Source organism: Gossypium hirsutum, chromosome A09 (assembly GCF_007990345.1).
Source record: "Gossypium hirsutum isolate 1008001.06 chromosome A09, Gossypium_hirsutum_v2.1, whole genome shotgun sequence".
Taxonomy (NCBI): Eukaryota; Viridiplantae; Streptophyta; class Magnoliopsida; order Malvales; family Malvaceae; genus Gossypium; species Gossypium hirsutum.
Window position 1 is genome coordinate 14630598 of NC_053432.1, and position 5134 is coordinate 14635731.

General features: G+C 33.2%; 1 long non-coding RNA gene across 1 annotated transcript; it reads left to right on the plus strand.

Annotated features, from left to right (window-relative positions):
• The first annotated feature begins 1392 nt into the window (after nucleotides 1–1392).
• LOC121206714 (uncharacterized) lies at nucleotides 1393–3678 on the plus strand. The gene is made up of 3 exons (XR_005901878.1): nucleotides 1393–1466; nucleotides 3380–3547; nucleotides 3598–3678. It is a non-coding gene; the product is annotated as an uncharacterized lncRNA (long non-coding RNA).
• Nucleotides 3679–5134: the final 1456 nt, after the last annotated feature.

Sequence of the window (5134 nt, forward strand, 5' to 3'; positions counted from 1 at the left end):
AGTCAGGAAACATCAAGTTTTATTATCCTTAATGGAAGAAAAGAAGGTCAAGAAAACAAAAACTCAAGGCTCATGTTGCTACTTCGAGTGATGAAGATTCCTCCAACATTGAAGATCAAGAAGTAGCCAAGCTTTGCCTTATGGCCATCGACGACTCTAAGGTAACTTTTACCTCATCCAATTCAACTTCTTATTCTTTTGATGAGTTACAAGATGCTTATGATAAGTTGGATTTGGAGTTTGAATCAATGGTTTCAAAATATAGAGTAACTATTTCAAAACTAAAAGATGAAAATAATTCACTCTCCAAAGTCAAGCATGAACTTAAAAGTAAAATAAATGATATGCAAGCTAGTATAAATGATTTTGAGAAAAAGAATTTTGACTTATATAATTTTCTTTCTAAGGTTCATGATGATCATCAAAAGTAACTTGAGTTGCTTAAGAGTGAAAAAGCTCACTTTAACAATGTTTTACCAAAAAGATTTTTTAGAGGAGAAAGCTCAAAACAAAACTTTATCAAAACTAGATTTAATTTCTATAAACATAGATGTCCCCAAAATTTTTACAAATGAAAACTTATTAAAAGTATATGGGTCCTAAAAAGACTCATAAGTTCTCAAGATAAAGACATCATTTCAAAATGGATACCTAAAGGGACTAAAATTATAGGAACTAATGCTTATAGACCCAAACCCAAAAGAATTTGGGTGCCAAAGATCAATGCTTAATTTTATGTTTGTAGGAAAAGGAGCATTAGTTCAAGGTAGATGATTCACTCAAAAATTCATGGTACCTTGTTAGTGCATGCTCAAATTACATGACCGATGATAAGAGCCACTTTGTCAATTTAAAGCATAAAAATGGAGTAGTTACATTTGGTGATAACTTTAAAGGATAAGAAGAATGAATCAGCTATATTGGTAAAAACTTTTCAGTTCTTATTGAAAATGTTCTTTATGTTAACAATTTTAAGCATAATTTACTTAGTATTAGCCATGTAATAGCCCGATTTTGGGCCCAGTCGGAACAGTAGTTTTGGGACCACTATTTTGAGGCTAGAGAAAATTATTTTAGTATTATTTTGTGTTATAATATAATTTTATAAGTGCATGTAAATTTTGGTAAGTTAATTTTAGCAATTTCTAGTCCAATTTCGAAAAAGGACTAAATCGCGTAAAAGGTAAAAGTTGTGTGTTAATGCCTAAATGTGTTAATAGACTAGAGAAATAAAATTGGAGGCATTTAAAGGGCAATTAGACCCTTTTTAAGTGTGTGGCCGTCCAAGGGGAGACCAATTGGTCAAAAGGCCAAAATTTGTGGCTTTTATGTGTTTTAATTGACTAATTAGTAATAAAATAAAGAAAAGAAAATATCATCTTTTCTTCATCTTCTCTCCACCGAAAAATGACAGCAAAGAAAGGGTTTAGAAGCTGGAAACTTTCAGCAGAGAAACTCCCTTTATAGTAAGTGATTTTAATGTCTTTGCTTGATGATTTTTACATTTTTAGAACCCCTAAAGCATGAGCTTTCATAAGAGGGGATTATTTTGCAAAATGATGAAGAGTCTAGGGTTTTACCATGAGAGTAAATGTGTTGTTTTCTGTGTTTTTATGGAAGATTATGAGTCCTAGTTGTCTAATAAACAACTTTTGTGAAAGAAATTGCATGAAAATACCTTAAAAAGGGCTAAATTGCTAAGTTGTAAAATGAGTTGTAAATGTGTAAAATAGTTGAAATTATGAGTTGCTGTAGTTATGAAAATGGTTCATCTAGACTCAAGGAGTAAAGAAATGTGATAAAAATTAATTTACGAGCATTGGGGCAAAAGTGCAAATATGCAAAAGTTTAGGGGTCAAAATAAAAATTTGTAAAAATATGATTTTTAGACCCATATGAATATTGTGACTGATTGTTAGGCTAAATTGATGTTATAGATGATGAAAATTGAGATTTGGACCTAGAACGGAAAGAAATCGATTTATGGACAAGTATGTCTTTCACCTTTGTGGTATCGAGGTAAGTTCGTATGTAAACAATACGATGCTATACATGTATTTAAATGTTATCATTACATGAATTGTACAGATATTAATGTGTATGTGATTAATAGAAATATGATAAGACAAAGCCTTAATAGGCAAGGAAAAATCCCGTTTGAACCTTAGGAATAAATTAGGATACGAGTGACATGTCACTAGGAATTATGAGTCTAGATGACTAGCTCGATAGTGAGCATTGAAATGTCATGAGATATGAGATAGCTTTAGCTACAATTGAGGCACTTATGTGCAAAGGCTTTTCCAAGTATCCAATTAATATTCCAAGTGTTCAACGGGCAATCCAAGGAAAGAGTTGATGATAGTCCCAATGAGGTAAGTCATTGGTGAGTATGCACTCGAGTTGTGTTACGAGTTGTGCAAGTATGTATACTAAGCCTATGAGAATGCCTTGATATGTGATGATCTATGATGCATAATATGTGCTCTTACCATGATGGATAAAATGGTGTTGTATTAATATTATGAACAATGACCAGATTTGAGTTACTGCAGTAGTGTAACTTTGAAAATACACTAAAAATAGTGGAAAATGAATTAGAGGCAGAATAAAATATGAGATTAAAGATTAATGAGTCTATTTTCACATGAAAGAAATAGAGGAAGAAAAATAATTCTATATTGTGTGATATTTAAATTCTCGTGAAACAGGGTCTGAATGAATTCGAGATCCACTGTTCTGATTTTATAAATTCACCGTAAATTGTACAAAAGTTATTAAGAGTCATACCTTACATGCATGGATTCCTTATTGAGTCTATATTTAAGGGGAAACAAACGGCATGATCATTGGAATTATGCACAGGGAGAAATTCGGTTCGTAGTGCATAGAGTAGCCATACCCTGAAACAGGGGAAATTTTAACTAATAAACTGTACTAAATGGCTTGACAAAAAATTCTAGAAAAAAAATTATTAAGTAGACATATGAGTCTAGTTTCAAGAGAAATAGATGAGAACATTATTCAAGTCCTGTACTATGAGATAATTGAACTTTAGTGTAGAAGGGTTGAAACTGTCAGACAGTGAATCAGGAGCAAACTTGAGGAATAAACTGTACTAATTGGCTAAGTAAAAAATTCTGGAAATTTTATCAAAGAAATATAAATGAGTCTAGTTTTAGGGAAAATTAACGGAACTTAATTTGGAGTTTCGTAGCTCCAAATATAAATAATTTAGTGACAGCTGCTCAGGAAGACAGCTTGTAGTGAACTTGAGAATATGTTGTAAACATTGATAAAACAAGTTAATGAGTTGCTTATTGTTTTCATATGAACTTACTAAGCGAAAGCTTACCCTCTTCTTTCCCATGTTTTCTAGAGTTTCCAGGTTAGCTCGGGTTGGAGGCCGTCAGAGATATTATCACACTGTCGAGTTAACGCTAGTGGCGTAAGTAAACTCAAGTGATTCTAGTCTATGGCATGTATAGGGTTTTAATGTGAGTATGTAATATTATGATTTAGCCAAAGGCATTGGCTTGTTATTAAGGTAGTATTGTAATATTATGATTTAGCCAAAGACATTGGCTTGTTATTAAGGTAGTATTAGTCATGTAAATTGGCCTATGTCGGCTAATATCGTTATGGGCCCATATGATTATTCTTATGCATGTATGTTATTATCTCTTGTGATGTGGCTTACATCATGTATGCCTAGAGATTGAATTGAGATTCATTGATGAGCTAATAACTAATGCAGGATTAAGTGATTGGTAAATAGTTAATAATGCTTCATGAATGGTTTGTGGATATGATTATGCATGCTTTGTGATGGACAAGAGGTTTGATGACATGTTGATAGCTATAGCATTAATATGGTAAAGATGAAAGAAAAACTTATTGTAATGGTTGCATGTGAAATTACCATGGTCATGTCATGTTAGGAAGGTTTAAGTGCCTAATTTTGTCATGTTGTATGCTATTGTATAAGTATGCGTGCATGTGTTGTGAGTGTGACAAAATGGCTTCGAAAATAGCCTTGTATTTGTCCAGGTTTTTGGACATGGGTTCGGGATACGGGCGTGTCCTTAGCACCCGGGCGTGTGCTCTATACCTACACGGGCGTGTGGAGCCTTGATGCAAGAGATTTCCTAAGTTTTTTATGAGTTCTCGGTTGAGTCCCGAACCACCCCGAATGCATGTATTGGGCCTCGTAAGCTCGCATAAGGGACAGATTACATGTGAAAAGAAAAGTTTTTAATTATTTGAGATTTCATGGCCTTGTTTAGTATGGAAGTGTTAGTAAAAGTCAGGTAGCAACTCGAACCGCGTCCCGACGTCGGATGCGGGCGAGGGGTGTTACAAGCCAATTGTGTGATAGTGGTCTCAATGTCATTTTTGAGTCTAATGGTTGAAAAATAGTTGATATTGTGTCTAATAATATTTTTCTTGTAGGACAGGATAATAAATGTTTATATGGTGTATTATAAAGATTTGCATGAGTCACTCATATGCCTTGTTGCTAAAAATGAAAATAATTCTTTATCATGACATATAATACTAGGACATGCTAGCATGACCATATTGTATAAACTAGTTAAAAATGACTTAGTGAGAGGATTGCCTAAAATTGATTATGAATTAGATAAAGTTTGTGATGCATGTGTTAAAGGTACACATAAAAGATTTTCCTTTAAATCTATTAATGATGTATCAACTAGTAGAGTTCTTCAACTAATTCACATAGACTTATTTGGTCCTATTAGGACAACTAGCTTGGGTTGAAAACAATATGCTTTTGTGCTTGTTGATGACTATTCTGTTAGAGTACGCCCAAAGACCAATCATGAGATGATTTGTAACACCCTATACCTAGCCCAATTGTCGAGCCCGAGAAACAGGACGCTACACCATCGTCCCAACTTTGCAAATTACATAATGTCTCATTAGCATGTGACCATCATCCAATTTGAACATTTATAGAGATTCCAAGACAAAAATATCCTAGGCAACATTAAATTATGCTAAACATACATTAAACGAGCTTGTAACAAGATAAAAAGCATGCTTAAGGACTATTTAACAAAAATTACCAACAGGTTACGTAGGTACCATACTAGTTTAATGATATCGATAT